General features: G+C 45.1%; 1 pseudogene; it reads right to left on the bottom strand.

Annotated features, from left to right (window-relative positions):
* Nucleotides 1–10,505: 10,505 nt before the first annotated feature.
* LOC145063003 (epidermis-specific secreted glycoprotein EP1 pseudogene) lies at nt 10,506–12,066 on the bottom strand (annotated as a pseudogene).
* Between the last annotated feature and the right edge of the window lie 385 nt (nt 12,067–12,451).

Raw genomic sequence — 12,451 nt, 5'->3', positions numbered from 1 at the left:
CAAAAGTTACGACCTTCTGAAGATGCAGCTATCTGAGAGAATGACACGTATCAGAAACCCTAATCTGGCTGGACTCACGATGTGAGCACTAATTGGTGGTTTCTAATTGCCTTCGAATAAGGGTTACAGGGTTAAGCTAGGCGGAGTTGGTCAATATCGATCAAAACCGGCCCAACTCAAACCAAATCGGTCCAAAAGACTTTAAAAGACCCACCAGCTTATATATATATATATATATATATATATATATATATATATATATATATATATATATATATAAACAAATTAGACATGTCATTAACATAAGTCAACAAATCTCAACAGATCAAGAAATTTCAAAGAGATTGAAATTGCCAAACAATATTGGTTTGATTCTTGAGTTTACTTAGAGGTACATTTAGTTATATGTATTTCAATCATTTTTACATCTCTGTTTATATTGGTTTATGTTTAAATAATCTAGATCTGAAGTTACAACTTCAGATCTAGCCCATATATTGCCATACCAACTTGATCCCCTTTTCTAAAACCCTAGAACTCATACAAAGATGAGGTATAACCGAAATAAATGAGGGAAATGGTTAATTACCTTCCCAAGAGATGTCCACAGAAGAAGAAATCGGATCTCTTCCCAACTCCTTGCCTAAACCACTTGATTCACCATACTTTTCACCAAAAATCTTCTCTCAAGCTTCACACACGAAGGGCACACACACACACGAGTTAGAGGTGCAAAGGAGGCTGTAAGGGAACTAAAAGAGGCTTGAGCTTCTTTAAATAGGGGTGCAAACCCCGGGAATTAGGGTTTCACTTTCCAGCTCCTACTCGCCGAGTCCAACAAAGGATTCGCCGAGTAGGCCACTCAACTCGCGATCCATCGCGCTGCTACTCGACGAGTAGGGCAACCAACTCATCGAGTAGGGCCAAAATCCAAAAACATTTATTTAAATTATTACCTGAGATTTGGGGCGTTACAACTCTCCCCCACTTGAACTAGACTTCGTCCTCGAAGTCCGCTGGGATAAACAGTGTCGGATAGTGCTCGCGCATCTCCGCCTCCGACTCCCACGTCCACTCAGATCCCTTCCGATGTTCCCATTGTACCTTCACCAAAGGTATTTCTTTGTTCCGCATAATCTTTTTCTTCCTTCCTAGTATCGCCACCGGCCTTTCCATATAGTTCAAACGCTCGTCGACCAGGATATCATCCAACGACACCAATGCCTCCTGATCCATAACACACTTTCGCAATTGGAAACATGAAATGTGTTGTGGATCCTGCTAAGCTCTTCTGGGAGCTCCAACCTATAAGCCACCTTGCCCACCCTGGCAACAATCCTGAACGGCCCAATATAGCGGGGACCCAACTTTCCCCTCTTCCTAAAATGGATCACACCCTTCCAGGGTGAGACCTTTAAGAGAACCATGTCACCCACCTGAAATTCCAGCTCAGATCGGCGCCGGTCCGCATAACTTTTCTGCCGGCTCTGAGCGATCTGCAGTCGCTATCTAATCTGCTGTATCATCTCGGTAGTTTGTAGAACTACCTCCGTCCGACCCATCACCCTGTGCCCAACCTCGCCCCAACAAACTGGGGTCCTACACTTCCGTCCATACAACAGATCGAAAGGCGGAGCACCAATACTGGAATGGCAGTTGTTGTTGTAGGCGAACTCCACAAGCGGTAGGTGGGAATCCCAACTCCCACCAAAATCAATAACGCATGCCCTCAACATATCCTCAAGGATCTGGATGGTCCGCTCACTCTGTCCATCAGTCTGCGGATGGAACGCCGTACTGAAATGTAGCCTCGTACCCAGTTCCTCGTGGAACTTTTGCCAGAATCGTGAAGTAAACCTTACATCTCGATCCGAAACAATGGAAACCGGGACTCCATGGCGAGAGACAATCTCGCGGACGTACAGGTCAGCCAACTTTTCTGCCGACGAACTCTCCCGAATGGCTAGGAACTGAGCACTCTTGGTCAATCCATCCACGATGACCTATATAGCGTCAAATCCCTTTGTCGTCCTTGGCAACTTCGTGATGAAATCCATCGCGATATGTTCCCATTTCCACATGGGAATCTCCAGAGGCTGCAGCTTGCCATGTGGCCTCTGGTGCTCGGCCTTGACCATCCTACAGGTCAAGCACCTCTCAACGTACCAAGAGATATCTCACTTCATACCAGGCCACCAATAACTCAAACTCAAATCACGGTACATCTTGGTGGCCCCCGGGTGAATAGAAAAACGAGACTTATGAGCCTCCTCCATCACTGTCTTTCGGACCCCTCCGGACATCGGAACCCAAACCCGACCGTAACGGGTCAACAATCCGCGACTATCTTGAACAAACCGGGCGCTTTCGCCCCTAATCCTCTCCAACTTCCAGTTCTCTGATCTCATACCCTCAATCTGAGCATCCCTGACCAAACCCACCAGCAGGGAATCCACTGTTATCCTCATACACTTGGATGGGGTAGAAGACCCAGCTGACTTGCAGCTCATAGCATCCACAACCACATTCGCTTTACCAAGATGGTAAAGAATCTCATAATAGTAGTCCTTGACCACATCCAGCCACCTGCGCTGTCTCATGTTCAGGTTTGGCTGGTCCATGATGTGCCTCAAACTCTTGTGGTCCATGTATATCGTGCAACGGACCCCGTAGAGACAGTGTCTCTAAATCTTGAGGGCGAAAACCACTGCTCCCAACTCAAGATCATGCGTCGGGTATCTAGTCTCATGCGGATTCTGTTGCTGCGACGGATAGGCTAACACTCGTCCCCTCTGCATGAGGACTGCCCCCAAGCCTGTGATGGATGCATCACAAAATACCACAAAATCCTCCACTCCCTTGGGGATTGTCAACACCGGCGCCTCACATAAACACTGCCGCAGGGTCTCGAACGCCCTCTACTGCTCCGGGCCCCACCGGAAATCCACCCCCTTCCTTGTAAGACGAGTGAGGGGTACCGCAATTTTGGAGAAATCACGAATGAATATCCGGTAATAACCTACTAAACCCAAGAAACTCCTAATGTCTGAGGGAGATTTCGAAATCTCCCACTGCGTAACTGCCTCTACCTTAGCTGCATCGACCAGAATCCCCTCCTGGTTAACGAGATGTCCAAGGAACTGGACCTCTCGTAACCAAAACTCGCATTTCGAGAACTTGGCGTACAGTCGTTCTCGCCTCAAAACCTCCAGCAGCTCCCTGAGGTGCTCATCATGCTGCTCCCGGGTCTTGGAATACACCAGGATATCATCTATCAATACAATGACCGAGCGATCGAGCATCGGTATGCATACTCGGTTCATCAAATCCATGAACACTGCCGGTGCGTTGGTGAGCCCAAACGGCATCACCACAAACTCGTAATGACCATAACGAGTTCGGAACGCAGTCTTCTGTACGTCCTCCTCCCTCACCCTGACCTGGTGATACCCAGATCTCAAATCGATCTTGGAAAACCAAGATGCACCCTGCAGCTGATCGAAAAGATCATTTATCCTCGGGAGGGGATAACGGTTCTTCACTGTCAGCTTGTTCAACTCCCTATAGTTAATGCACATTCTGTGCGAACCGTCCTTCTTTCTGACTAAGAGGATCGATGCTCCCCAGAGGGAACTACTCGGACGAATAAACTGCTTCCCCAGCAGCTCCTGCAACTGAGACGACAGCTCTTGCATCTCAGGCGGTGCCAAACGGTATGGTGCCTTGGCGATAGGAGCCGCACCTGGAACTAGATCAATCCTGAACTCAACCTGCCTCTCCGGAGGCACTCCGGGTAACTCCTCCAGAAACACGTCATCAAACTCACTAACCACCGGGACCTCTGATACTGAGAGCTGCTCCTTATCCCGCGTATCTGTCACATATGCCAAATAACCGACACACCCGTGCTGAATATACTGTCGATCCCTGGCTTCCGAACAGAACCCTGATCCCAATCTGGTGCCCTCTCCATACACTATGAGTTCTCCCCCACTTGGGGTTCGAACCACCACCCGCTGCCTCTCACAGTCAATCATGGCGCCAAAGCGGCTGAGCGAATCCATCCCTATAATCACACATACATCCCTCATGGGAATAGGAATCAAATCTATCGGGAAGGACACCTTGAAAATCTCCAACTCACATCCCCGATAGACCGAAGAAGTGGAAACTCCGTGCTCGATGGCGATCGAGACCCGCAACGGGCACTCAAGATCATCCATCGGCACATTGAACCCCCTATTGAAAGTCTGGGATACGAACGACCGACTCGCCCCCGAGTTAAATAGAACTAAAGCAGGCAAAGAATTTACTAACAACGTACCTAATCACAGGCACAACCAATAAGCATAACACAATAAAATAATTGAGACAGAGAAATAGAAACGTACCAACAACCACATCCGGTGCTGCCTTGGCCTCCTCGGCCGTAAGCTGGAAGGCGCGTCCTTGAGCCTTCAGAAGCTCCACCTTGACCGACCTCCCATCCCCACTCTTCCTAGCAACTAGGGTAGAACCCTGCGCAGGCCTAGCGGCAAACTGTGGACAGTTGGTCTTCACGTGACCAACCTGATGGCAATGATAGCAGATCCTCATATTTGGTGGAGGGGCAGACTGACGGCAGTCCCTGGCATAGTGCTCCTCATTGCCACATTTGTGGCATCCACCTCCTGCTCGACAAACCCCTGAATGAACCCTACCGCACTTCTCACAAGTGCGACTCTACTGACCCCCAGATCGTGCATCAGCGGTTTTAAACCGCTTAGGCACCGGTTGAGACTGGGCCGGTGCTTGACGCTGCTCCTTCAGCTGCAGCTCTATCTCTAACTCACGCCGCCTCGCGGCTTCCTACAGATCCAGGAGGGTATCACAACGCTGGGTAGCCACAAACTGTGGTATGTTCGTCTTGAGCATACTTAGATAACGGGTCATCTGAGATTGCTCTGACGCAAACTCCGGGAAAAACATATCCCTCTTCGTGAACATCCGGGTAATCTCCATCACTGACTCTCCATCCTGTGTCAAAGTCAAGAACTCCTGAGCAAGCCGCTCCCGCTCAACACGAGGAACGTAGTGGGTGCGAAACATATCTCAGAACTGCTCCCAGGTAACAGTAGTCCGCTGATCATCCGAATAGGAAACTGTCATCAATCTCCACCAGTCCTTTGCCCTAAGCCTCAGCAGGTTCAGGGCACATCTGAGCTTCTGGTCAGCAGGACAAGAGCACATGAAGAAACATCCCTCCACGTCAGATAACCACCTCATAGCCCGAATACCATCCTATGTACCATCAAATGTCGGGGGCTTCGTATTATCGAAGTCCTAGTACTAGAAAGCCCTGCTGGCTCCTCTCCCAACCCCTGCTGCAGTTACAGCCGAAGTGGCTGCAACAACAGTTGTCTTTGCTAGAGCGGCATATCGCTCATCAAAATACTCCACCATCGCGGTCTTAATCGACCCAAACATCTCTGGCAGTTGCGCTCGAAAAGCCGCAGCGACCTCATCATGCAAAATCTCACGAATCCTGGCATCCAGCTCCTTAGTCCCAATCTGAACTATGGGCTCAGGTGCTACCGGCACCTCTGACCCTCCATCTCCCATCCCCAATCCTGACCCAGATCCATCAACAAAGCGTCTCGTCACCACCATACTGCAATCACCCTCAAAATATCAGATAAACAATATCATGTCGAGAAACTAAACCCAAAACCCTAGGGCTTGTGACTTCCTTGCTACGCGTATGGGTCCTATGCTTTTAGTAGTACGAGTCCTTACTACCTTCCACACCTACCCATATCCGCCTCAAGTATCACCACAATGCCCTAATACTATACTCAATATATCATGCGCTCAACCCTCAATAACAGGGGAATCTAGCAACTGATCCTGAAATTCCGTGCCATTCGCACAATCATGAAACTTCCATCAACGCCCGCAACGCTAGTGTATACTGGCTGCACATAACACTGGACCTGATAGACTTTCAAATACCCAATCCTACCCTAAGGTCGAATCATACATTCTCAGGCTATAAGATCTTGACTACACACAGCCATGGTTCATACACTAAACATCTACATTCATGATGTCAATTCCATATACAAGAACCCTAGGCTAATAGGCATCATATAATCAGGCAAATCTATCATGCGATTCCTGAAGATCCCTAGCCTAGCACTAGCATGCTGTTCTAATCATGTCAGAATATCAGATAACTGTATGGTATTTCGGGGCTTACTTACAAGCTCCGGCTGATTGTACTCTCTGCATCCCCCATCCTTATCTTGAAAATCATTTTAAAATTTTACTTTCCAAAAATCTCCTTGATTTGAGACTGGATTCACACAAGAGTTCCTCCAATTCACTCAAACCAAGGCTCTGATACCAACTTGTAACGTCCATAAAATTTACGCCAAATTTTAAACTTTTAACATTAACAAAATAAACAAATAGTAATTGTTTTTACAAAACATTTCCAAATTGTTTATCATTAGAGTGTCCCAAAACAGATCGTAAGGATGAGGAGCAGTATGGTCACGCCTTCGCCTTCCCTCGATCTCCCGAAGTACCTGAATCAATAAACTGAAAACTATAAGCCCGAGGGTTTAGTCAGCTACCCCCAAAATACCAATACCGTACAGACAGAAACCATATCAATAACAATCAATCGATCAACATGCATATTGGGCCATCGGCCTGACTGGTCCGCCTTACTGGGCCTACAGTCTATCTGAATCTATCTCGAGCCTTCAGCATGACTGGTCCGCCACATGGGCCTACAGTCTCCCCTGACCGCTCATAGGGTATGTTGGCCATCAGTACAAAGTTGGACCACCTCAACCCTCCCAACAAGCAAATGACCATGTACACACACTATCTTATACTAGCATATACAAACATCAATCATATCTATCTCATTGATCACCAATCACATAATTCTCTTGTAACTAGAGCACCGACCTAACGGGTCTTTACATACCAATCCCTACGGATCATAAAAGCATAACATACTGTCTATACCCTGATTCCGATCAACAGATCATATCATGTATATCATACCATCGCAATGACAATTAAAGGGTCGGCCTTGGTGTCGTAGACCCTATCGATATGGTGAGGATAACTCACCTCGTAGATGTCGACTCGAAAGGTAACTCCAACTATCGGATCAATTGTCACCGGCTCCACCACCTATTTCCATAGCACAAAATACTCATAAGTCTTTAGTCTTATAAGGTACTCCATAACCCACTAATCAATCCCTGATCAAGGCCAAAGTCCTTGGTCAAGGTCAACAGTCCATGTTGACCTCAACTCGCCGAGTACACTAGGCTGCTCGCCGAGTTCTTGAAGTACATTCCAACTCGCCGAGTCATCGGGGTGACTCGTCGAGTTCCTTTGAATTCCGATCAAATCTTAAAGCCATCCTTCGAGTTTCCTTCCTGCAACTCGACGGGTATACGCGCAAACATATCCTTGGCTAAAACTCATACGACCTGATGAGTTGTTCTTCAACTCGTCGAGTTTCATGACCATCTTCATCTAACTCGCCGAGTTGTTCAATCAACTCATCGAGTTCACGGCTTCCTTCATCTGACTCGCCGAGTTGCTCATCCAACTCGTCGAGTTCAATGCACATCTACAAATGACTCGCCGAGTCGGCTTTGCGACTCGCCGAGTCCCTTCAGTCATTTTAATACGCAGACATCCTTAAGCCATGGCAAGGCCACAAATCGTAGATCCAACTTCCTTAGGACTACTTATCACGTAAATTTGCAAACTTTACGTGCATGCATGGCTTTACAAGCTCCAAATGCCAACGTCAAGCTCTTAATGGGTGTTCATGGACTAAGGGGACCATAAACTCGACTAAAGCTGGGACTTTATGTTTGAATAATCCAAAGAGGGTCCAAATCTAAAGTTACAACTTCAGATCTAGCCCATATATTGCCATACCAACTTGATCCCCTTTTCTAAAACCCTAGAACTCGTATAAAGATGAGGTCTAACTGAAATAACTGAGGGAAATGCTTAATTACCTTCCCAAGAGATGTCCACGGAAGAAGGAATCGGATCTCTTCCCAACTCCTTGCCTAAACCACTTGATTCACCATAATTTTCACCAAAAATCTTCTCTCAAGCTTCACACACGAAGGGAACACACACACATGAGTTAGACGTGCAAAAGAGGCTATAAGGGAACTGAAAGAGGCTTAAGCTTCTTTAAATAGGGGTGCAAACCTCGGGAATTAGGTTTTCACTTTCCAGCTCCTACTCACCGAGTCCAACAAAGGATTCGCCGAGTAGGCCACTCAACTCGCGATCCATCCCGCTGCTACTCGACGAGTAGGGCCAAAATCCAAAAACATTTATTTAAATTATTACCTGAGATTCAGGGCGTTACAAAAACCCTGATATTTAGGGTTTGCACCCTGTTTAAACAACTTAACTCGTCCCAAACTAGCCTCCATCGTCCCTCTCACTTCCAGAAGACCCTAACTCGAAACCCTAACCATTTAATGAGTGTTCTTGAGCTTGTGGTGGCGTTTTTGTGTGTGTTTGAAGTTGGAGAAGAGGAAGGAAGCTTGGAAGTTCAAGTAGAAGCAAGGAGATCTAGAAGTTTTACTTCATTCTCAGCTCATTCAAGGTAAAAAGCTGGAGCCTTGACCATTTATCTCTTAGAATTTGATTTGGGGCTCTTTCTACCTTTTAATGAGTTTGGAGACGCAAAAATCGGATTTTGTGGGTGTGCTTAGAGTTTCACTTCAGATCTAGGGCTATTGGGGTCTTTATGGCATAAAGGTGCCAACTTTACTGCCAAAAACACCCCATGCATCTTGCAGACCTCTTTTTATGGCTTTTTGAACCAAAGGCCCCATACATGTGCATCAAGTTTGAAGCTTTACGTATAAAATGGACCCTAGGAAGTCAGATCTATGGTTTTGACGCGTTAAGACCATTATAATCGACTATATAGTTTCGGACAAAGAGGGACTCGACGAGTCACTAGTGTGACTCGGTGAGTCGGGACACTTTTTCCCCAAAACGTCTTTTGGAAATGGTTTTGGTTAAAGTGGAAGGAGCACTCAGCCTGCTAGGGGTTTGTCTTGGACCTGGAAACCATAAGACTGGGCAAGTATATGAACAGACTCGGCGAGTCCAAGGCAATCTCACAATCCATGCAGACGGACTCGACGAGTTGTTCATAGAACTCGACGAATCATAGACTGGACACATTTATGTGATGACGATGAACTCGACGAGTTCAAGGATGAACTCGGCGAGTCAGTTGAAGACGGATCCGATGCTATGGTTAAAGGTGAACTCGTCGAGTTCTTGCTAGACTCGACGAGTACAGTCGGGGGTTGTATCATTTTGAAAGAAGAGGGACTCGACGAGTTGGTGGACCAACTCGGCGAGTCAATTCAACTGGATGTTGACTTTGACCTTGACTTTGACTTGGATTTGGGTTGACCCTTGTAAGGGTTATGAGTATGCATTAGTAATTGGAAAAGGTCGTTGTGTAGCGATTGAGGAGTAGAGATGAGTCGAATCCCGTGTCAAGGACTATGCAGATACTACACGACATCGAGGTGAGTTACCTTCCAATAGGAGTGGGTCTACGGCCACAATATTTTGTTTTGTGTTGTGTTTATATGGAGTATTACAAAATAGAATGTGTGTCACAAAAGCATGTTGTAGTTCATTGCTTTAATCCTAATCAATGAGATAAACTTTTAACTAGAGTTCCTTTATTTATGTAGAAGTGAAACGCCAACCCACACAAAATAAATAATCAGTAGAGTTTCACAAAGGCAAAGAGACATATATATATATATATATATATATATATATATATATGAGCAATAAAATGAAATATAGATTGAAAATCAAAAAGAGCATGGTTAGAAGGTGCATATAAAACCAACATACAAATAGAAAAGATAGATATAAGTAATAACTAGGAAGAAAAGTATTGATGAAACAAGTTGAAAGTAAAAACAAGGAAAACTAGGCAAAATACACAAATAATGTAAAGGTAACTAGCACTTAGACTACTCATGTAGTACTCTACGACTTTGATGTTATGCATCCACACTCTCTAATCAAAGCATCTCTCCTTGTAAAGAGAAAAACCTCATTCAAATTTAACATTGCATTATCTTCACGCTTATTTATCATATATTCTCTTTTCTTTACAGATCTGCAACGACCATCTCCACCTTGTAGAATGAAAAATGTTTCCTTTGTCCTAAGTATATGTATGAAACCACCACAATCTTTGTTTCTTTAATTTCTATATGATTAAAGTGGTCTCTATTGTGTTTCAAAATGTTGATTCTAGTATCTCATTCTTAATAACATTTAGAACCATTTACAAGATACTCGCTTAAAGGATAGCGAAATTTCAATTTTTTTTTACATTTAGTCACTTAATTTTTTTTCGTGTTTGATGCTCAAGTCATTATCCCGATGCCCTTATGATTCTCAAGTCATTATCCGGATGCGAGAAAGTAATTTCATATGGATTTGGCTGATGGTTACAGGGAAATACCTATCTATGCCGACAGAGGGGTGTCTAGGCCTTTACGATCATTCATACATATTATTTATTCACGTTATAACTTGAACATAGAATTAAAACGGTGAAACAAATCAAAAGCTGTTCATGTAGATTCAAAGACGAATTCCATTTAGGGATAACTTGTAAGGTGCTTTGATATACGCGAAATGAGTCGAGTTTCCAACCCTTGTTAATGTCTTCAAATCATATGCAATCCAGCACCTGGAATCAGCGGTGTGGTAGAAATACCCCATGCAATTGCAGTCCTTGGTGCATTTGCTCTCGCAGTCCCATTGATTCGATACCCAATCTCCCGTTGTGTACTTGGTCATAAAATGGTCAACCCCATCAAGCTTGAAGTAGCCAAAGTCACTTGCTTGACAAGACGTCACCTTGCTAGCCTCACAATCTTTGCTCCACCCACTTAGTCCAAATGGTGTTGGGCATGCCACACACTGGTTATCCTCACATAGCCCAAACTTTTCACATCGTTCCGGCAATTGGCACTCACCTTCTATGGAGTTCCGGTCGAGAAACGTGTAGACCAGTTCCCAGGACACACCTTGCACGTTCGGATTATACGTGTAGAATTTAAGGTTGCCATCTATCCCTAGTCGCAGATACGATAAGGTGTTGTTGTATCGTGAAAAGGCCATGTTGCGATTCCAACCGGAAAGTGGATTTGTGATGTAATAATCAAAAGTCAAGTAATAGAGAAAACCCTCATCGGTATCTGGGACCGACGTCAGAGTTAAATTGATCAAACTACCATTGGTCACACTACCGACATCAACAGTGAACCACTCCACAGACGTCCAATATAGCATTGGGTAAGGCGAGTTAGCGCTCTTGTAATACAAGGCTAACCGCTTAGGCTCCATCACCAAGCTATATGGTCCATCAATGTTGTTCTCGGCGGAAGCCCGGCTCACCAGATTACTGGCACCACCAGCTCGGAGTGATTGACCCACCAAGAGAGTATCAGTTGGGGAATCGAAGCTTTGCCATATGAAAGTGCCAGTACCATCATGAAGAACCATGTTACCGGTGGGGAGCACCTGAAAACCAACCACACCCTTGTTGGCGGTATTTGTTTGCCAGGCAATCCGGCCATCGGAATCCGCCAGGACAAGGTTTCCATCTGTACCGAAGGTGAGGGTGGCGTTCTCACCAACTGGGTTCCCCCGGTTAGCTTCCCAAACCCAACGCATGAGCGACTCCGATCGGACAGTACCCATACGTAGAGCGAGAGTGAATGTGTTAGGGGTGGTGTTGTAGAAACAAAGCTGGAATGGGTTACTAAAAGGGGGGAGAGTACGATAATCTGCATCGTACTCGACGATATATTCTCCAAAATCACCTTCGTTTACATAACTGAAGGTGTCTGCAGAAGGAACAATAGCTTCAGAGATGGTGTAAAGTAGTTGAAAGCTGAGTAAAAGTAGAAGGGCAGTTGCCAAGATGGAATTAGGAGAAGTCATTTTCGTTGTGTTTTGAGATCAGCATGAAAGAGACCTATATATATGGATTGGATAAAATCGAAGACGACCCTATTATCCAACATGTACTGTGTAGGATAAGATAAATTAAGAGTTAAATCACTAAAATGATAAAAACGAGAGCAAGAGTATATCGCATATTCACATGCCCATCTTTTTTGTAGTTATCACAAAATAACTATTAATACACTAAAGCAGGCTCGACAACCGAAATAAACTTCATGCAAATCTTTACCTAACAAAACGTTGTTTGAGATGCTCTGCTGGTGTCTCTAAATTCGGGAATTAATATTCTTGTTAAAGATTGGAGGATTAGAGAATATTAGAGCATAAAATGTGATGCTCGTTTTACTTTTAGAATTTGGAGTTCCCTCATACAGAATTAGGC

Source organism: Lactuca serriola, chromosome 7 (assembly GCF_051521515.1).
Source record: "Lactuca serriola cultivar US96UC23 chromosome 7, Lser_US96UC23_V15, whole genome shotgun sequence".
Lineage (NCBI taxonomy): Eukaryota > Viridiplantae > Streptophyta > Magnoliopsida > Asterales > Asteraceae > Lactuca > Lactuca serriola.
This window is presented reverse-complemented; position numbering and strand designations above follow the sequence as displayed.